The sequence below is a fragment of the Sminthopsis crassicaudata genome, chromosome 4 (genome assembly GCF_048593235.1).
Source record: "Sminthopsis crassicaudata isolate SCR6 chromosome 4, ASM4859323v1, whole genome shotgun sequence".
NCBI classification, from domain to species: domain Eukaryota; kingdom Metazoa; phylum Chordata; class Mammalia; order Dasyuromorphia; family Dasyuridae; genus Sminthopsis; species Sminthopsis crassicaudata.
The window spans coordinates 341630258-341653156 of NC_133620.1; the positions used below are offsets into that span (position 1 = coordinate 341630258).

The following is a 22899-nucleotide window of genomic DNA, read 5'->3' on the forward strand; positions in this document are numbered from 1 at the left end:
CTAAGGAATAATCCATTTATTCCTATACTCTCAAGAGTTTTTAGTAGGAATGGATGTTGGATTTTGTCAAATGCTTTTTCTGCATCTATTGAGATGATCATATGGTTCTTATTAATTTGATTATTAATATGGTCAATTATATTAATAGTTTTCCTAATATTAAACCAGCCCTGCATTCCTGGAATAAATCCTACTTGATCATAGTGTATTATCTTGGAGATGATTTTCTGAAGTCTTTTTGCTAATATCTTATTTAAGATTTTAGCATCAATATTCATTAAGGAGATTGGTCTATAATTTTCTTTCTCAGTTTTCGATCTACCAGGTTTAGGTATCAGTACCATGTCTGTGTCATAAAAGGAGTTTGGTAGGACTCCTTCATCCCCTATTTTTTCAAATAATTTATATAACATTGGGGCTAATTGTTCTTTAAATGTTTGGTAGAATTCACATGTGAATCCATCTGGCCCTGGGGATTTTTTCCTGGGGAGTTGATTAATAGCTTGTTCTATTTCTTTTTCTGAAATGGGACTATTTAAGCAATTTATCTCCTCCTCTGTTAATCTAGGGAGCCTATATTTTTGGAGAAAGTCATCCATTTCACTTAAGTTATCAAATTTATTGGCATAAAGTTGGGCAAAGTAACTCCTTATTATTTCTCTAATTTCCTCTTCATTGGTGGAAAGATCCCCCTTTTCATTTGTAAGACTATCAATTTGATTTTCCTCTTTCTTTTTTTTGATCAAATTTACCAAAGGTTTATCTATTTTATTGGCTTTTTCATAAAACCAACTCTTGGTTTTATTTATTAATTCAATAGTTTTTTTACTTTCAATTTTATTGATTTCTCCTTTTAATTTTTGTATTTCGAGTTTAATTTTTGGTTGGGGGTTTATAATTTGGTCTTTTTCTAGCCTTTTAAGTTGTAAGCCCAATTCGTTAATCTTCTCTTTCTCAATTTTCTTCAAATAAGCCTCTAAAGATATAAAATTTCCCCTTATTACTGCTTTAGCTGCATCCCAAAGATTTTGATATGATGTCTCATCATTATCATTATCTTGGGTGAAATTGTTAATTGTTTCTATAATTTGCTCTTTCACCCAGTCATTCTTTAAGATGAGATTATTCAGTTTCCAATTACTTTTTGGTCTATTTACCCCTAACTTTTTACTGAATGTAGCTTTTATTGCATTGTGATCTGAGAAGAAGGCATTTATTATTTCTGCCTTCCTACATTTAATTTTGAGATCTTTATGTCCTAATATATGGTCAATTTTTGTATAGGATCCATGAACTGCTGAGAAGAAAGTATATTCCTTCCTATTGCCATTCAGTTTTCTCCAAAGGTCTATCATACCTAGTTTTTCTAATGTTCTATTTACTTTTTAAATTTCTTTCTTGTTTGTTTTGTGGTTTGATTTGTCTAAATCTGAGAGTGCAAGGTTGAGATCTCCCACTATTATAGTTTTACTGTCTATTTCTTCTTGCAGTTCTCTTAACTTTTCCTTTAGAAAGTTAGATGCTAAACCACTTGGTGCATATATGTTTAGTATTGATATGGCTTCATTATTTATGCTACCTTTCAGTAGGATATAGTTTCCTTCCTTATCTTTTTTAACGAGATCTACTTCTGCTTTTGCTTGATCTGAGATAAGGATAGCTACCCCTGCTTTTTTGGCTTTACCTGAAGCATAATAGGCTCTGTTCCAACCTTTTACCTTTACTCTGTATGTATCTCCCTGCTTTAAGTGTGTTTCCTGTAGACAACATATTGTAGGGTTCTGCTTTTTGATCCAATCTGCTATCCGTCTCCGTTTGATGGGATCGTTCATCCCATTTACATTTACAGTTAAAATTACTAATTCTGTGTTTCCTGCCATCGTATTATCCCCAGATTATACTTTTTTCCCTTGACCCCCCTGATCCCCCTCCCCGATATTTAATTTACAGACCCCCCTTGTGACGCGCAACCCTCCCTCTTTTTTTTTTTTTTTTTTTAGGATCCCTCCCCCCTCCCTCCAAGTCCCTTCACTTATTCTCCTTTTCCTTTCCCCTTTTCCTCTCCCCCCTTTTAATGAGGTGAGAGAAAATTCTCTGAAAAACAAATATGTTAATTATTTACTCTTTGAGCCTCTTCTGATGAGAGTAAGATTCACACAATGATTCTCCCCCTCACTAAGTTCCCTCAGATATGGTGTATTTTCTATGTCTCTTCCTGGGATGTAGTTTCCCTCTTTTTATCACTCCTTCCCCTTTTTCTGAACCGACCTCCTTCCCTTTACCACACCCCCCTTTTTTTCTTTTATATCAGTAAAATCAAATTATCCTTGAGTATTTTTTATATACCCACAACAGAGTTACAGTTCTCAAGGGTTCTGTGTACCTTTTTCTGTTTCTCTTCAGTCTTGTGGATGTAGATCAAATTTTTTGTTTAAGTCTGGTTTTTTTCTTAGAAACATATAGAATTCCTCTGTTTCATTGAATGACCATCTTCTTCCATGGAAAAAGATGCTAAACTTAGCTGGGTAGTTCATTCTTGGTTGCAGTCCTTGATCTTTTGCCTTTCGGAATATCAGGTTCCAGGCCCTTCTATCTTTTAATGTGGAGGCAGCCAGATCTTGGGTGACCCTTATTGTGGCACCTTGGTATTTAAATTGTTTTTTTCTAGCTGCTTGCAGGATTTTCTCCTTTGTGTGGTAATTCTGCAGCTTAGCCACAATATTCCGTGGTGTTCTTTTTTTAGGGTCTATTTCAGAAGGAGTTCGATGAATTCTTTCCACATCTACTTTCCCTTCTGTTTCTATTATCTCTGGACAGTTCTCTTTGATAATTTCCTGTAAAATAGAATCTAGGCTCTTTTTTTGGTCATAGTTTTCTGGAAGTCCAATAATCCGCAGATTATCTCTCCTAGATCTATTTTCCAGGTCTATAGATTTTCCCAGTAAGTATTTGACGTTGTTCTCCAGCTTCTCATTTTTTTTGTTTTGTTTAACTGATTCTTGGGTTCTCTGTGAATCATTCATTTCTATTTGTTCCATCCTGACTTTTAAGGAGTTATTTTCTTCTTTCACAGTTTTTAGTTCTTTTTGTAAATGCCCAATTTCGTTTTTAAATGAATTATTTTGCTCTATTGAGTTTTTTTCCATTTCCCTAATTTTTTTTTTGAGAATTATTTTCTTTTTCCAATTCAGAAATTCTATTTTCTTGAGACTTTTTTATCTTTTCCAATTCAGAAATCCTACTTTCCTGTGTTTTTTTAACCTTTTCTAATTCACTAATTTTGTTTCCCTGCATCTCCTGTGAATTCTTTATTTTTTCCAACTCCAATTTTAGGACGTTGTTATTCTCTATCATAACTTCCCTTTCTTTTCCCCATTTTTCTTTGATCTCCCTCAATTTTTTAAGAGCTTCTTCTAGGAGAGAGTTATGTGATGGGGGGCAGGGATCGTTCCCCTTTAGGTTGTTGTCTGTTGATTCTCTGCTGTCAACTTCCTCGGGGTTGGATACCCGCTCTTTCTCTGTATAGAAGGAATCTATGGTTTTTCTAGCTTTTTTGCTCATACTTAAAAAAATCTTTTGGGGTCTGTCTCTGGGGTAGGAAATTATTTACTTCTTTACCAGCTTCCTCCCAGACCGGATGGATGCAGCGGCTCCTGAGCCTGAGCTAAGAGAGAGCTCTGGGAGAGAGTTCCCCACCCCCTCCCTGGAAGTGCCTCAGAGGTGATTAGCACTACTGTGCTTCGAGGGCGTAGAATAGTGAAGACAGCACGAAGCCCAGCCTATGTGTCCGGGTGGGGAGTGGATGTCTGCAGCAGGTGACCTGAAAAGCCCCTGTGCTCAAACTGGAAGTGTCTGCCAGAAACCGCGGTCCCTAGTTCAAAGGTTCCGCTTCTCTGGGACTTCCTGGAGCTGAGTTCCACTGCCTCCAGCTAAGCTAGGCAGTGTGTGTTGCCTTGGGCCGTATCCACCCACTTGTCAGTCTCTTAACTATTCTCTAGAGGTAGCTGAGGCCACACCCCCTGGTGCCAGTCAGCTGAGTCACTCCCAGGAGTGACCCCCTGGAGTCAGCTGAGTCACTCCCAGGGTCCGGGGAAAATCTAATCTGAGTTTTAAAATATTTTGGCTTTCTCTTCTGAACTGCTAAATAATTAGCAGAGAAGAGCTAACAGCCTGTGCCAGATTCCTTTACCTCAGTGGCTTCTCTGATCCCAGAGCCCTTCCCAGCGCAATGGGCGCAGTGTGCCCCTACCCCACCGTCTGTGCTGGTCTTTCTTATTCCTCCCCTGAGAACTGACCTTTCCTGTTGAAACTCCAGATTCTCTTCAGCTGGTAAGTCGTGCTTCCAGTCCTTGTGGTATCTATCAGTCCTGAGCTAATTTTGAGACTTAATTTATCTAATTGGTTGTGAGGGAGTGAGGACGTTCACTGAGTTGTGTGTTTCTTCTCCGCCATCTTGGCTCCGCCCGACAATGATTTTTATTATCAGATTTGAAATTAAGTACTTTTGTGTCTTCATATGTATTGTTTCTTATTAGGTGGAAATAGGTGATTTAAAAACCATCATGTTTGTTTCTATCATTTCCCTTTTGATTCAGGGTTAGGGGTATCCAAAATAAACAAGTATTATGCTATTATTATATTCCCCAACTTCCTATTGTATCACCAAATTAAATAACTAGTATTATTGTCACGACTGTTTTTAAACAATCTGGGGAATTAGAATTTACATCCTGTCCTGTATGGTAGTAATAATTGATACCAAATAAGTTTAAATTATATAGGTCAAGGCTCAAAATTTCTCTTCTCATTTAGAAAGACAAACAACACATCTTCCTATCTTTTATTGCTTTCCTTTGGTATTGGATTTCTTAAACTTTTTCGTGTCATGGATCCCTTTGGTAATCTGGTTAAACTTCTGAATATCCCTTCTCCAAATAAGAATATGTGTTTGGGAACTACATTTCTTTCCTGCTACTATCTTGTTGATTTTGTTAAATTGACTCCAGTATTTTTAGGAATGAGCAGAAAATTTATGTTTGGATAGGCAAGAGGGAGCAAGCATTTATTAAGTGCCTACTATGTTTGAGACACTGCTAGGTATTGGACAGATATCTCATTCAATCCTTATCAAAAATCTTGGAAGGTAGGTATGTATTTCATTTACAGTTGACGAAACTCATGGAAACAGGTTAAGAGACTAGCTCAAGGTCATATCTCCACAGTGGCTGGGAATTTTTTTTTTTTGCTGAGGCAATTGGGGTTAACAGACTTGGCTAGGGTCACAGAGTTAGGAAGTTTGAGTTCATTCCTTGACTTCTGGTTCAATGTTCTATTCACCGAATTACTTGCTACCTAAGAGATGCAGTATTGGAGAATAACAATAAAGTCAGTTCCACTGTCTTTAGTTTTAATCTATGTAATATCTTGTTGAATTTAAAATTGGTACTTATGTGTAAATAAATGTGGTTTGAAAATTTGTGGCACAGAAGAGTAATAATTTTCTTTTAGCATCCTGATTTTTTTTCCTTCTGTTTACTTAGGTGTATAAAATCTATATTGGTCTTTTTAATGATCGTTAGGAAATAATTTGGTTGAATACTAGAGTGTAGCTTTATTATTTTTGGAAACCTGTGTTACTGTTCCTTTGTTAAATTTAACATAGTTCACTTTACAAGTTCTTTCAAAACAGTCATCTAAGAGATTTGAAGTTAAGTATTTTTTGTATCTTTATATATATTGTTTCTTGTGAAAAAAAATAAATGATTAAAAAACCATCTTGTTTATTTCTATCATTTTCCTGTTAATTCTAGGTTAGGGGTATCCAGAATAAACAAGTATTATGCTTATCATATCCCCTTTAGTTTATTTAGATTATTAAAATGGACAAGGAAAAGAAAAATAATAATTATCTAAAGTATCAATATTCAAGAAATAAAAGCTAAGAACCTTGAACTGTTGTTGGAATCAAGTGATCTGAAATCACATAGTGTAAGTAAGAAATGGTTAAAGCATAGGGAGTAGTGAATGAGATATCAAATTAATCAGTGAAATTAAAAAAAGATTGCCTTGCTACAGTGAGGGCCCAGTTGAGATTAGATAACATAACTTAGTTTTGTGTTTTCCTTCAGCTCTGTTGGGCAGTATATGAATAGGGAGGTGAAATCAAGATGGCAGAGTGAAAGGTTTCAAGGGCCAACCTCCTCCCTCCCCCTTAAGTTTTACAAAGTGACCATAGTAAACACCAAACCAAATTTGAGCAGCAAATTTGAACCAAAAAGTCACAAGGAGTCATTTTTCCATCCCAGGACAACTTGGAAAGACAAAAAGAGAGGTCTGAGGGCATTTAGGTGGGGTTGGCCCAAGAGCATGGTGTGATAGAAATTGACTTCAGCTGTGGGCAGTGGTGAGGCAGCAGTGGTAGGGAGTAAAACCCAAGGATGGTAAGAGGACTTAATATAATATTTGGTCAGAAAAAGATTCCAGAAAAAGTGCTGGAACACAGTTTGGTAGCACTAGTGTTAGTTATTCAGTTCTGGGTACCAGTTCCTGGGCACGGAGGAGGAGTGATCAAGAAGGAACTGGGATCCTACAAGAAGAGTAAGGGCCAGAATATAGCCCAGAAAGAGATAGTGACCAAAGCTTTCCCTGGATGTACCAAAAACTCAGACTCCCAGACCAAGTTGTGAACGTAGAAAATGGCATTTAAAAAAAACAAAAAAACAAGCTCATGGGAAGCTCTAGTTCTGATCTTGATCACTTGTATCTTCTCTACTGTTATATTTTCTTCTTCCCAGGCCTGTTTACATCATCCTTGTAGCTTGGAAACTAAATTGCAAGGCTCCTTAGGGTTGGATTTAAGTCCTTTTACACAGAGTCTAATCTTCATTTCCATTTTTCACATTTTCCTTTGTGTATTCTCTTCCAGTTAAATTGAACTTTTATCTTAATTTTGGGTTCCGTTAACTATCTTGTCCATGCAACCTCTGTGCTCTTCCTTGTGCTACTCTTCCTTTTATAGAAATAGTTTGGTATCTGTTTTTTACTTTGAGGGGTGAAAAGTTATATTTTATTCATTAAAATTACTTTCAGTGTAATTAGTAATTAATTACTAATTATGTGGTCATGGTAATGTTTACTATTAAGTTTGAAAAATCATTATTTAAGACTTCTTATAGAATTTTGTTTTGACAGTTTAGTTTATAAGCTAGCACACATAAAACAGTCATTAGATTGTGAGCTCCTTGAGAGTAGGGACTTTGATGTTCAATTCTTTATATAGATAGTGATGCTTATTGCTAATTATTAAATGGCTCATTTACAAAGGCAAACCTGCAAACTATAGGATATAATGTCATTAATTCTTACACTGTTTTTATAGTTTGTATAGATCTGAGTATGAATTTCAATCTCATTTTAGAAGTGTACCTTAACTTTATTAGAATTGCTAGAAATGATGGCATATATATTTGTCTTTTGTAATTGGATTAGGTGCTTATCTTGGAAAGAAAAAGAGGTGTTTTAAGCAATCTATGCCTCTTTTTATCACTACCTGGGATTTCATATATATTGGGAATTTCCAGTTGAGAAAACACTATATCATCAGTTTTTTTCCACCTTGTCTTAATAAGGGACTCTTGAGAGGTTAAAGGTTAAGTGATTTGCTTAGTCACCTAGCCAAAACAAGCTAGAGGTAGCAATATAAGCCCTAGGTCTTCCTGACTGTTTGCTGTATCCATGAAGCCATAGAGTAGCATGGTATTAAAAAATGCTTTAGAAATGTACCTTGTGGTTATCAGTACAATTTCTTGAGAATAGGCTTTTGCAGTTTGGGATTACCTCTCTGAACTGTAATCTGAAGAAAGGGATTATTCGGTTAATGGTAACTATAAAACCTTGGGAAAAGGGGGTTAGAAAGAGATTAGTATTATTCACTGACAGTGGAAATACAGAAGAGAGAACAAAAATCTAGTCTGGTAGTAAATGGCAAGGAGCTAGTGGAAGCTGCTTTTTAAAAGGCTGTTATTTGGATATTTCATATAATAAGTTTTATGATAATTTATTTCAAAGTCAATTCAAGATTTACCTTTATTACACTTTTTAAACCTAAGATCTAGAAGGGTTATGATTGATAAATTTATAGTAAATATCTAAATAGAAATGCAGATAAAAATGTCTTTCATTTAAAACTCCTTAAAAACTATCACATTTCTTCAAATGCCTCTGGTTTATAAGTTCATCATTATCCTTAATACCAGATTCTCCTTCATCTAATAGTAGGTTGCCAAGTCTCTCTTTTTGTATATTAAAAACTTATTTTGAACCTGACTCTTAACTACTTTTATTTTTTCTTGTCTAAATTTTTTCAGTAATCTTCTAATTGGTCATTGCTTCAAGCTTCTACTCTTCTCCATCCTACTCACTGCTGCCAAAATAATTTTCCTTAAATGTAGATCTGACAATGTGGTTCCCTTATTCTACAAATTTTAGTGGCTCTTCTACTTTAGGATTAACTTTTATGGAAATTAGGTTGTAAAAGAGAACATAGATTACCCCCCCCCCCCAGTTTCCCATCCCTTCCCCCAAAAAAACACTTAAAAAATATACAATTAAAAATATGATTCAATCTGTATTCAGACACAAATCTATCTCTGGGTATGGATAGCATTTTTTCTTTTTTTTCATAAGTCCTTCAGAGGAGTCATGTACCAATGTATTTCAGAAAATCGGGAAGTCATTTCCAGTTGATCATCCCACAACTCTTGCTATTATTTTGTACACAATGCATTTCATTTTGCTTGAGTTCATGGAGGACTTTCCAGGTTTTTCTGAGAACATCTTGCTCATCATTTCCCAGAGAACAATATGCCTCTCCCCTCATTCTCTAGACAGCAGGCAAACAGGCAATTTGATATACATTGCCTGAACTTATTTATTACCTACTTTGCAAAGTGTCTGCTACATATAGTAAGTCATTAATAAGTACTTATTGATTTATATATATATATGTGTGTGTGTGTATATATATATACATATATATATATATATATATATATATACATATATATATATATATATATATATATATATAGAGAGAGAGAGAGAGAGAGAAAGAGAGAGAGAGAGAGAGAGAGAGAGAGAGAGAGAGAGAGAGAGAGAGAGACAGACAGACACTTTGACAGTCTTACATTGTTTGTTTTGGCTGAGGCAATTGGGATTAAGTAATTTGCCCAGGGTCACACAGCTATGAAGTGTTAAGTATCTGAGACCAGATTTGAACTCAGGTCTTTCTGACTTCAGGGCTAGTGCTCCTATCCACTGCTCTACCTAAGCTGCTTTTGCATTGTTTTTAGAAAATAATTTACAATGCCAATTTTCATTCTCGAGATTGTAGAAGCAAAATTGCTTTTAAGAGATATGACTCAAATTGTATTTCAGGAATTTGGTAGTTTGCAATATTTTAGATTCTACAAATTTAAGGAGGTGGGAGGATAATACATTTCAGAGGTTTCACTTAGATGGATTTTGGTTAATTTGGGAACAAGTTTTAATTCTGTGTTTTGAGAGTTGGTTGTTACTATTATTAAATGACAGCAAGGAATAGTTGAAAAGAGTTCCAAATTAGTCTGGAAAGGAGGAATGAAGGATGCCAAAAGGGAACAAGTTAGGCATTGTATTTAGCATTTTTTAAAGTTTTGGGGTTTCTTACCCCTCATAAAGTATTTGGATTGGCATATTGGTCTTACCCCTCATAAAGTATTTGGATTGGCATATTGGTCTCCAGATTTTGTTTGATTATATATGTCTTTTAGCATGTGATCTTAAATGTGTGTGTTTAATTATATCAAAGTTACTATGTTTCTGTATTACCAATTATGTGCATTTTAAAGCTTAGAAATTAAAAAAAAAAAGGATGGAATAGAAGTGAGTTGAATTTTGCACTTGGAAACAAGATTTGAAAATTAGCTGTGTACAGTCAGGCAGGGGAAGGAGTTGAAGATTTTAATTATTGTGAATGTGGGTGATTGAAGAACTGATAATACTTCATAGAGTAATAGAGGAGTTTTGTAAAGATATGGAGTTAGGGGAAAAGCATAAATTTTTATTTTATTTATTTTGCTGAGGCAATTGGGGTTAATTGACTTATCCAGGATCACACAGCTAGGAAGTGTTAAGTGTCTGAGGTCAAATTTGAACTCAGGTCCTCCTGATTTCAGGATTGGTGCTCTATCCACTGTTCCACCTAGCTGTCCTGGAGAAAGATAATTCAATGAAAATTATAAATCCAGCCCATCTGCATCTTCATCCTGTGAATGTTACTCTCCCACATTCAAAATTTAAGGTGAACCCCCATTAAAGGGTGGTTACAAAAAATGTTGGGATTTGACTTCTTTCTTCCCCAACTTGGCTGATCACAGACCTCTTGAGGTTAGGTTTTAGTCTTCCTGGGGACCTTGGCCTTTGCTTTGGAAACATCTGGATTTAAGGAATTCTAAGGTCTCTTCCTGTTCTAAATCCATGTGATTCCATCAATTTGAGTCCTAGAGAATTTCAGAGACTTATTTAGGAAGAATTCCCCCATTGGCCAAATTAAATAGAATGTTATAAGTACTCTTGCTTTAGATTTTATGCCTTTAGATTTTATTTAAGGGTAGTATATGCCTATAGTTTTACTTGCTGGCTAAAATCTCTTCATTAGCAAATTTATATTTGTTTCCCCTTCCCTCACCTTTCCTCCCCAGTTTCCATTTGTGTCAAGTGGTGATTAGCAACCAGAGAAACCAAGGAAGATTGATAGGCTAAAACCAGTACATTTCGTTCAGTAAACAAATTGAAAATTCTTTAGAACAGAAATTGAGGATGTTCATCATTTATTTTAATTTTTAATATATTTTTGCTTCATGACATTAGGAATTTATTATTTAGTGAAAAGAATACAGATTTCAAAGGGAGAAAATCTTTTATTTGCTTGATTCAGTTGTTCCACTCATGTCCCCATATAGGGTTTTCTTGGCAAAGATACTACTGCTTTAGTATTTCTCTAGGTCATTATTTACAGATGAGGAAACTGAAGCCAACAGATTTAAATGGCTTACTCAGAGTCATACAGTTAGTATCTCAGGCCAGATTTGAACTCAGGAAGAACTTATCTTTTTGACTCCAAGCCTGGTACTCTTATCTCATTCCATAGTTATAGTTGCTCTAGAGATAGATATAGAGATATAGAGATATCTATATATGTATAGATATAGATATCTCTATCTATAGAGATAGATATAGAGATATAGAGATAGAGATAGTTGCTCTAGAGAAAGGTGATAATTATGCCCATATTACTTGGGCATAAACAGAAACACTTAGAGGCCAGAATAAGAAGAACCTTTGCCTAACTTTAAAGTTCCATTTTTTGAAAATACTTTGTCCTTTCTTTAATCGAAACTATTATACTCAATTCATTTAAAAAAAAAAAAAGTGGGAAAAAGTATATTTCTTTTAGTTAGTTTACATCAAGAAAGGGGCGGGGTAGATGATTAATGGAAAATTACTTCACTATGACTTTTAGAACTGTGAAGTTCTGAGTTCACTTTCACAATTGGTATAAGAGTGAACATTAATGGTCAAAAGTTCTAACTTAAATAGTCAAAACATAGCTATGTATTGCACCAAAGTCAAAAGTGTTAGTCACATAATCACAAGCAGTAAGAAACTTCCATTGCCCTTCCCTTACTCCAGGGAACAGGAGTAGATATAAAACTCATGATAATATTAGATCATCTTTCCTTTATATCCAGGGACATTATAAGGGAACAAAACTAAAAGAGATAGGAGAGAAATTAACACTATCTGCAGAATTTTTAGCCATATGTATATACATAGGATGCTTAAATTTATTTTAGAAAAACTATCATTTATGAGAGAGAATTTTTTTGGGGGGGAGGTAGGATTTTGTTTTGTAAGAAGTCAACTAAACTTAACTACAGCTTTTAAAGTAGAACTCTTGATGACTCTAACCTTTTCTAGTGTAATATTTTCTTGAGGCATTTGAGGCATGGTGAACATATGGTTGAGTTAAAAGTTTCTGCGTAGTCCTTCAAGTTGTGCTGTTTATGTTTGTGAAGAGAGAATTATTGAATGATGGTAGAAAAATGAATAAAGATGATAAAGTAAAGAATAAAGGACAGGAAGTAATCAAAACTTAAATGAGTTCCAAAAGTTCAACAAAGGAGGAATACTTTTTTAATCCTAATTTTTTAGATATCCAAAAAACAGATAAGGTAAATCAGGGAAGAGGATTATTTGAAATTGTGAGTCTATTCTATACTTCTTGCTTCAAACAACAATAAAAAGATTTTTTAAAAATTATTTTCCAAGCTCTCCTGCATAACTAATTCCTTTTGAATTTTTGTGAACATTTAAAAAGTGCTTGTTACCCTTTGTTTCCTTCTTTTTAATATGCTCCAGTGGATCTCCATCTTTCTTTACTTTCACCAAAAAAAAAAAAAAAAAAGTGTTTTTTGTAAAAATGGCCAAGCAAAACATTTTATCCTTTGAGGTTTAAAATGGTAAGTAGTAGGTAGTATGCCTTATCTTTTCATAATACTATATCAGTTGTTTTCATGGTTCTAAATGAGTTGTTATTGGTTTATACAAGTTTTCTTAGGTTTCTCTGATTTTGTCCTTTTTGTTGTTTCTTATGATATAGGTCATAATTTGTCCATTCTCTAATTCATGCAACCTTTTATAATAAGACATTTTATATAATTAGATAACAAGTAAGCTTCTTGTGATGGTAGATGGTATGAAATCTTGGGCTTAAACATGTTATGTGTCGGACAGCTTTCCAGTTTTCTCTGAAGTATTTTGTTGAACAATGAACTCTCAATTCCATATGTGCAGACTTTGAATTTGACTGTGTTGCTATTGTAGTATATTTATCGCCTAGCAAATTAAAAAAAAAACCCTCAAACTTTTATGTTGTATATTCAAATTGATTGATTGAGCTACTCTTTTAGTTATAGCATCTTCCACTATAATACCTTAAATTTAAGGCAGGATCTTGATTAAGCTTTTAAGTATCTTAGAAAAAGATGCCTTACTGTTTGTACTTAAGTCTTTGGAATATGTAATATTTCGAATTATTAAAAATGAAAAAATGTAGTTCCCCATGTTTAGTTAGATGTTTGTAGTGGAATAAAAATATTTTGGTATTATATTTTGAGTATTTGGAGGATTGATAGTGATAGTCCAGATAGCTTGGTGAACTATTGGTTTTAAATATTACAATAGCCCTTTTTTATCTGTCTTCCAAACTATAATTTTAAGCCTTATTTTTGGTAATTTTGGACACAGTTTTTCATAGATGTGAGATAGTGACAACTTCTTACTGTAGAGCTTTCTCCCTCTCCCTTCTTTGAATAATAAACAAAATGTTTATTTTTCAATTTTTTTAATTTTAATTTTCAACATTCACTAATATTTTGAGTTCGAAATTTTTCTCCTTCCTCCTCCCCTACATAGCAAGCAGTCTGATTATGGTTATGCGTGTACAAGCATATTTCCACATTAGTCATATTGTGAAAGAGGAATCAGAACAAAAAAGAAAAACCACAAGAAAGAATACAAAACAGTGAAAATAATATGCTTCAATATGTATTCATACTTCACAGTTCTTTCTTTGGATGTAGGCAGCATTTTCTATCATAGGTCTTTTGAAATTTTAGTGATCGTTGTATTGCTGAAAAGAGCTAAGTTTATCAAAGTTGATCATTATATAGTATTGCACTAAACTGTGTCCATTTATCTAAATCTTTCTGGGTTTTTTAAAATCTGCTCATCAGTTCTTATAATACAATAGTATTCCTTTACATTCATACATCACAACTTGTTTAGCCATTCCACAATTGAAGGGCATACACTTAATTTCCAGTTGTTTGACATCACAAAGAGAACTGCTATCAACTTTTTTTTTTCTTTTTTTTTTTAAATGATCTCTTTGGGATACATATATTATAGTACCGCATCTGTTTCTGATTGTCATTTAGTACATAGATAACTTACCCAAACTAGTAATAACCTTAAGCACTGTAGAGATACTTGGAAAATCTTAAATAATCTTTAATGAGGGAAATGTTAATTTGAGAACTCAACTCATCACAGGATCATAGACCTAGAGTTGGAAAGGATATAAAAGTGATCTAGTTTAAGTCCTTCATTTTATAGATGGGGAAATGGGCCTTTGAAAGTTAAAAGCTTTGCCTAAAGTGACACAGATTATGTCAGATTTGAGATTTGAACATAGGTTCTCTTATTACAAAGCCATTGCCACAGGAATAGTGTTAATTGCTCCTACCCATTCTTGACTTTGAGCTGACTATATTGCTTAAGTGTATTTAGTCATTGTGTATAACAAGTTTTATCTTACCTGTTTATCTAAGTCATTCAACTTTTCTTGGAAGATGTAACAATTTTGTTGAATGACTTTCTGATAGGCATGAGGTAGAGCATAAAGCAGGAAGAGTTTTGGGGGCAGGAAAAGGGGTTGGGAATCACAGTATAGTTAAATCTGATTGAGTTTTAAGAACATTACTTATTTTTTTTTCCTTTGAAGGAAAACTAATATAAATGTAACAAGACATTAAGATTTAGGAAGAGTTTTACTGGGATAGGATTAGCAGGATTATAATTACATGGTTATTTCATAGCATACATGAGGGAGGGGTGGGAAACCTTTTTTCTGCCAAGGTCATTTTGGATATTTATAACATTGTTTGTGAGCCATGAAAAAAAATCTCTTAAAACCTCAAGTTGTGGGAGGCAATTGTTCCTAGTTTTTAGTTCATCATCACTTGCCATCATCTTGGCAGGGCCAAACTGAATGATCTTGCCAGCCTTGAACAGCTAATGGCTTGCATGACAGTCAGAGAGGAAAGTGAGAAGTGGAGTGTGTTGGAAGGAAAAAGATTTTCCCTGTTTCCAGTGGGTTACCTTTGCAGGAGGTAAAAAGTTGCTTCCTGTTGATAAGGTAGTATTTGTTTTATGTTAAAGTAATTTTAATTTTGTAATGAGATTAAGAGAACTTTAGATGGATTTCACAGTAATTTGTTTTGTTTCAGAAAAGCAATATAGAGTTGTTTTATTTGCTATGAAAAAGTGTCACAGCAACAACAAAAATAACTAATTCAAATATGTTGGAGCTACAATTAGCGTCACATAAGACCCATCAGTGACTACAGTAGTAATCTGGAATGTTATATATTGACAATCAAAAGAACTAGAATTGCAGATGAAAATATTATATCCAGCAAAATTAAGTATAATATTGAATGAAAAAAATGACATTCTATGAACTGTCAATCTTGTTGCAGAATTCAATCGAAAATTTAACATAAGAGCAAAAAAAAATCAAAGAATAATTTCAAGGGACTCAGTAGGACAGACTGTGTTTTGTACATAGAAATGTAAATAATATCTCTAAGACTGTCATAATTGGGTAGTCTAAAAGAAATATTGGAGTAAAACTGTGTATGATGTGATTATAAAAAACAAACCCAAAGGAAAAGGTAAAAACAATAACTATGCTATATAAATGAGGTGCCAAGAGCAAAAACCAACACAGAAGAATTAGATGGGGGGGGGGGGACTAATGGTTATGAAATCCTTCTCACATCAGCAATGGGAATAAAGAGTGAACAATATATGTATGCATACATACATAAGGATATAGCACCTATAAAAAATAGGAGGAGGGAATAGGATAAGTCAGAGTATAGAAAGGTGTGCAGATTAATAGGAGTGTGATAAAGGTATGAAGATTATTGTCAAAAGGGATAATAGAGGGAAAGGGAAAGGGATTCTTGGGGTGGCCAGAAAGTAATAAATAGACTAGGTAGCAGGTAGATGATTTTGCAGGTATTGGAAACCAGATAATGTGTGTTTGTGCGCGAATTTATCTATAGTATATGTGTATGCATGTAAATATAAATGTACCCATGCTTAACAGTAGTCTGCTTTCGGTGAAGTAGGGGGAAGAAAGAGGGGGAAATAAAATAAAAAGTGCACAGTAGAGAACAAAAGAAAACTAACAAGGAAGAAAAGAAAGTTTTGAATGTAATATGTTTTATTATTATATAGACTTTCTTGGACTGGTATATTTTGCTATGCACATGACAATTATTTGATTTTTCCCCCCTTTTTTTGTTTTAAATAAAGAGAAAAGTATCCCCATACTTCAGCTTTATCAAAGAGATAATTGCTCATGAACACTTGTGAGGTCGAGTCCCCTGAAATTCATGCATTTGAAGGTTAAATAGCATAATGAATTTCTCAAGTAACTTTAAATTTTAGATAACTATGTGTTGTTGAGGGTTCTGTAGGCTAACTGTCATGTTGTAAATGTTGAAGAAAGCCACCTACTACATCTTGGCATGTGCACAGTTTATGTAGTAGTTCCAATTATTTTTTCTTGTTAGGAAACATACTTTAATTTTTTTCATTTTTCCATCTCATTAAAATATTTTCAGTAACCCAAACAGTTTTGTTTATGTGAGCCTTCCTGTTTCCTAGTCTGATGAAAGAATGTTGTGAAGTTATAATGACACAAAATCCTGAGATCAGTTATGAAATGGAAAAGCTAATAGAATTTAGTTTTATGCTGGTGAATGAATGGAAAAATAATTAAGTACTTGCTGCAAAGCACTGTAAGTATTGGAGACATAACTGGTAAAAGATTGACCTTGCTTCTGTAAATCTCAGTATACCGGAGGAAACAAAATATAAGCCTACATTCAGGATTGGTGGAAAGAATCAATTTTTTTTTTTTAGCTGCAAAACTGAATCATTCCTCATCTTTAGTTGCAAGAGGTCTCAGTAGTTGTGGCTGCTGAGAAAACAAGAACTTGAAGAATCTGTACTTCAGAAAACAGAATTGCATCTCTATAAACTAGTTCACCTAGAGGATTAGAGTTGAATTTCTTAAGACACTTGGTGGCAGAAGAATTGCTTCTTGGTTATGCTGATCTCTAATTAACACCTCTTGATAGAATTGTAACTTATTGGAGGGGAACAGCATGACAGTTTTGCCTGGTCCCTTGAATTTTAAATATTGCCTGATATTAAAATTTTGTAATTATGGATAAACCTGAATATATTTTAATAATAACAACACATTTCTTCACAACCCCTTTGAGAAAGGTAGTACAAGTACTATTTTCCCATTTTACAGATTTAGGAAATTGAAACTCACATAGAAAGTGATTTGTTTCAAATTTTTTTGGTGCTACTTGCAGTTCATTTATAGGAAAATTAAATAGGATTTAATTTAGAGACTGGGAAAAAGAACTTTGTTTTAGTGTGTCAAGGAAAAGAAGGACTTGTTTTAGGGGCAAAGAAAAAAGAAGGAATTATTTAAAAAAAAAAAAAAAGAATCTATATTGTTGACCTGAATGGACTAGCTAAGTGAAGGGAAAAAATAGAACTGGAACTACCTTGTTTTAATCACTGATATGTCCAAAATTGAAATATACTATTTATTGAACTAGCTAAAATAAAACTTTTAAGTTTGATTAATAGGAGGTTATTTTTTAAAAATCCTGATTTTTATGATTTATATTATTTGTGCTGTTTATTCTCATCTATCATAACAATTCAGTTAATTTTTAAATATTATTTTTTCCCAGTTATTATTTAAGAAAGGAAAGTAGATACTCCTCACAGAGTAGCTATGAGGAGGTACTTATATAATTCTTAACCTTGAGGCAGAGTATAAACATAAGGGGCTATTATTAGATATGGAAAACAGCATGCTCAAGTAGAAAGAGCCCTGGATATAGAGGCCAGAAATTTGAATTTAAGTCACAGCTCCACTATTTATTAATCTTGTGCCCTTGGGCTAAGCACTTAATCACCCTGAAAGAAATTTCTTCATCTGTAAGATGTAATACTTGAGCTATCTCCTTCATAGGGTAGGAGAAAAAGCACTTTGTCCACCTGAAAATACTTAGAACATTTCTTTAGGAAATCAGGTTTAGAAATTCTTAGGTTTTTGGCTTTGAGTTTTTAAATCATTATGATATAATTATAAATTGTAATTAGCCATCATTTTCAAAGGTTTATTACATCTGTATTACTATCCCAGGAGAGATTTGCTCAAGAATTTTACAGGTTGGTTATGGAAGGTTCTAGTCTCTGCATTGCTATTAAGCAGACACAAAACTTTTTTTTTTTTTTTTTTAAACTTTACAGGACTTAATCAAAGTCTGCTTCCTTAGAGCTTAGTTTTTCCCCATATGAAAAGGGGAATCGTTGTCCTTCTAAATCAAACACCGTGAATATATGAAGGGAAGGAAACAAGCTCTATGGGAAGTACAAAAAGTGAGGGGTTAGCTGTGCAGTCCAAAAGCACTCTTATTCTCTGAGAAATCTCTGAACTTTAATAGCATTTAATTTTTACTGTATAATATAGAATGTAATTGCATATCTTTTGTAATTTGCATTGTTGAAATAGTCAGATTATGAGAATAGAGTATATATTCTCCATAAAGAGTTGGTCATCCAACAGGATGATTTCAGAAAGTCCTAGAGAGACTTACATGAACTGATGTTGAGTGAAATGAGCAGGACCAGGAGACTGTTGTATACTTCAACAACAATACTTATGATGATCAATTCTGATGGATGTGGCCATTTTCAATATTGAGATGAACCAGATCAGTTCCAAATAGAGCAGTAATGAACTGAACCAGCTACACCCAGCAAAACTACTCTGGGAGATGACTATGAACCACTACATAGAATTCCCAATCCCTCTAATTTTGTCCGCCTGCATTTTGGATATTAAAGTCCAATTCTTTTTATACAGCAAAACAACTGTTTGGACATGTATACATATATTGTATTTAATTTATACTTTAACATATTTAACATGTATTGGTCAACTTGCCATCTGGGGAGAGAGGGAAGGAGGGGAAAAATTAGAACAAAAGGTTTAGCAATTGTCAATATTGTAAAATTAAAGAGTTGGTCACCTAGGATTTCAAATAACCATGTATAATTAGATAATTTTTTAAAAAGTCATTCTTGAATTTGTGGTACTAGAGATTGGTGTAACCCATTTATTTAAAATCCTTCGTTTTTTTTTTTTTTTCTTTTTAATGTATTTAAAAATAGCTATTATTTAGTGGAATTCATTATTTGGTTTGTATAAACATAGCCTATGATGAAAAAAAAAGCTGCTATAAGTACAGCTCACAGATTTGTAGAGACTAAATACTTAGAAAATTTTTTCACGGCTTATGTTTTGACTTTTCACCACTACCCTCTTCTACTCACCTTTTCTCACCTTCTCCTATACCTTTTCTCTTTGTGTCTTCAAGTCTCTTTATTTTTCTTAGATTACTGTTTCTTTTTCATTTGTGCTATTTTTTCACATCAAGTAAATTTTATTGAATTTTATATAATCATTATAGAAAGATAACCAGGCATATTTCTTAACTCTTTTTCCTCCTTCACTTTCTTCTGAAAATGCTTAGTGGAAGATCAATAGTATTTTGGATCTCCTTATTTTGAAAAAAATCCTTAACTTTACCATTCCTTTCCTCATGTTATCATCTTGTCTCTTCTTTTCACCACCATATTCTTGGAAAATGTTAGCAGCCAATAGCTGCTTTTCACATTCTTAACTTCCACCCATTTTTTCTACTCTATCCATTGTTACAACCAGTGATCCTTTTTCACTCTTCATATTTCTTTTCTTTTCATTTTTGCAGTATTTGCAGGAAAAAAAACCATGGGAGAGAGTTTTTAAAAAAAAAATGAACGTAGCATGTGTTTATTTACATTGTCTCCTTAGTTCTTTTTCTGGATGAAGATGACATTTTCTGTCCAAAGTGTATTGGAGTTCCTTTGGATCCCTGAACTACTGAGAAGGACCAAACCTTTCATAGTGATCATTGTAAATTCTTGATGTTATTGTGTACAATGGATTCTGCTTGTTTTGCTCAGTGTCAGTTCATTGAAATCCTTCCAGGCCTTTCTATAATCAAATTGTCGTTTTTTATAGAACAATAATATTCCATTACCTTCATATACCACAACTTGTCCAGCCATTTCCCAATTGATGGGCATCCATACCTTTTCCAATTCTTTGTTACCCCAAAAAGAGCTGCTATAAACATTTTTGCACATATGTGTTTAGGGAACCACTTGCTGCCAGTAGCTGCTGGGGATCTAGATTCTGACCAGTAGATCAGATCCCTTAATGTAAGAGGACTAAGAGGCAGTTGTATTCTCTCACCTCTATCCTCTTCCCTCTTCTCTTCCCTCCAATTTATTTCATTCCCAATTCACAAGCAACATCTATGTCGCTAAAGGCTGATTTGTAATTCCTTCAAGTGTGTTATGATTCATAGCTGTGGGGGCTTTTGGAGAATCGACTGTCCCCTACACACTTAGGCAAAGTCCTTAATACATGTGGGTCCTTTTCCCTTCATTATGATATACTTGAAATAAAGACCCAGTGATTACTATTATTACTATATTATCTCCCTTCTGTCACCTTCCCCCCTTCTTATATCCTCTTTCCCTCCTACTTTCTTGCAGAATAAGATAGACTTTTATACTCAGTTAAGTATGCATATTATTCCCTCTTTGAGCCAATTCTGGTGGTAATAATGATCACTTATGCTCTTCTATATCCTCCCTCTTTCTCCTCCATAAAAGCTTTTTCTTTTTTTCTTTCTTTCCTGAGGTTGGGGTTAAGTGACTTGCCCAGGGTCACACAACTAGGAAGTGTTATGTGTCTGAGATAAAATTTGAATGCGGGTCCTCCTGAATTCAGGGCTGGTGCTCTATCCACTGCGCCACCTAGCTGCCCCAAAGATTTTTCTTGAATGTGAAACAATTTAGTCCATTCTATCTTTCCCTTTCTCCCAGTATATTCCTCTCTTGCCCCTTTTATTTTTTTAGATATCCCTTCACATCCAAGTCACACTTGGGCCCTCTGTCTACATGAACTTCTTCTAAGTGCCTTAACAGTGAGAAAGTTCTTGTGATTTATGAATATCATCTTCCCAAGTGTAATGTAAACAGTTTGACTTTATTAAGTTCTTTGTGATTTTCCTTTCCTGTTTATCTTTTTACGTTTTTATTGAATCTTGTATCTGAAAGTCTTCTATTTCATTGAATATGCATTATTCCCCTCTGAAGGATTATAATCAGTTTTGCAGAGGTGATTGATTCTTGATTATAATCCTAGCTCTTCTTCCTTCTAGAGTATTATATCCCAAGCCCTGATCACAGATTTAGGTGATAAATTTAGTTATCCTGATTTTTTTTTTGGGGGGGGGGGATGCTTGCAATATTTTCTCCTTGGAAGTTCTTAAATTTGGCTGTTATATTCCTGGCAGTTTTCATCTTGGGATCACTTTCAGGAAGTGATCAGTAGATTCTTTTGATTTCTATTTTACACTCTGGTTTTGGAATTTCAGGACAGTTTTCCTTGATTATTTTTGTAAGATGATGTCTAGGCTCTTTTTTTGATCATGGCTTTCAGAGAGGCCAGTAACTTTAAAATTACTTCCCTAGATGTGTTTTTCAGTTCAGTTGTTTTTCTGGTAAGATGGTTTACATTGTTTTTGATTTTTTTACATTCTGTTGGTTTTGTTTTATTGTTTCTTGTTTTTTCATAAAGTCATTAGCTTCCATTTGCTCAATTCTGATTTTTAAGGAATTATTTTCCTTTTGTACTTCCTTTCCCATGTGACCGGCTTTTAATGAATTCTCATGAAAACTCATTCTGCTCACTGGGCTTTTGTATTTCCTTTTGCAGTCTTTCTCATTTCTTTTCCCAATTTTTTTCTCTACCTCTCTTTTCAAAAGCCCTTTTGAGCTCGTGGCTTGAGACAAATTCTTATTTTTCTTGGAGGCTTTGGATGTAGAAATATTCATTGACTTTGTTATCATCTCTTCTGAGTGTGTTTTGATCTTCCTTGTCACCCTAGTAACTTTCTATGGTCAGAATTTTTTTTCTGTTGTTTGCATGTTTTCCCAGACTATGATTTTTAACTCTTTGTTAAAGTAGGGCTCTTGTTTCCAGGGTGGAACCTGCAATGTCTCTAGCTTTAAAGGTTTTGTGCAATTGTTTTCAGAGTTCACTTTAGGGATTTGTAAGTTTTCAATTCTTCAAAGGTGATATGATCCAAGAAGAAATGTGTTTTCTTTTCTCTTGACCTGTGCTCTGGTTTGTAAGTGACCACAAGTACTCTTTTCTATCCTGAAACTATGAGGAAGGTCCCTACTCCACTATAACTGTAAGTTCTTCCTTTTTTTTTTTTTTTTTTTTTTTTTTTTCTTCTTCTGGTTATACATGTGTATTAATTTTTTAAATACAGTTTCTTTACGAATCATGTTGAGAAAGAAAAATCAGAACAAAATGGAAAAAAACATGAGAGAGAAAAAACAACAGAAAAAAGAAGTGAACATAACATAGTTTTCTTTCTGGATGTAGATAGCGTTTTCTGTCCAAAGTTTATTGTGATTGTCTTGAATCAATGAAGCACCAAGAAAAACCAATTCTTTCATAATTGATCATTGCACAATCTTACTTTTACTGTGTATAATGTATTTCTGGCTCTGCTTGTTTCTCTCTGTGTTAGTTCATGTAAATCTTTCCAGATTTTAAAAAATCAGCTAGTTCATAACTTTTATTGTTTTGCTGAGGCAATTGGGGTTAAGTGACTTGCCCATGGTGTCACAGCTAGGAAGTGTTAAGTGTCTGATGCCAGATTTGTGTTCATAATTTTTTTATAGAACAGTTTTAACAGCTATAAGTCCCTTGTGATTTTCCTTTCCTGTTTATCTTTTTATGCTTCTCTTGATTCTTGTATTTGAAAATCAAAATTTCATTTC

General features: G+C 33.9%; 1 protein-coding gene and 1 long non-coding RNA gene across 8 annotated transcripts in view; both read left to right on the forward strand.

The window, feature by feature from the left end:
- The window catches only part of KANSL1 (KAT8 regulatory NSL complex subunit 1), a 185133-nt gene that overhangs the window by 57737 nt on the left and 104497 nt on the right, over nucleotides 1-22899 (forward strand). The gene's annotated exons all lie outside the window — the stretch shown is intronic.
- On the forward strand, nucleotides 9684-12144 carry LOC141538930 (uncharacterized). The gene is made up of 2 exons (XR_012481158.1): nucleotides 9684-11237; nucleotides 11286-12144. It is a non-coding gene; the product is annotated as an uncharacterized LOC141538930 (long non-coding RNA).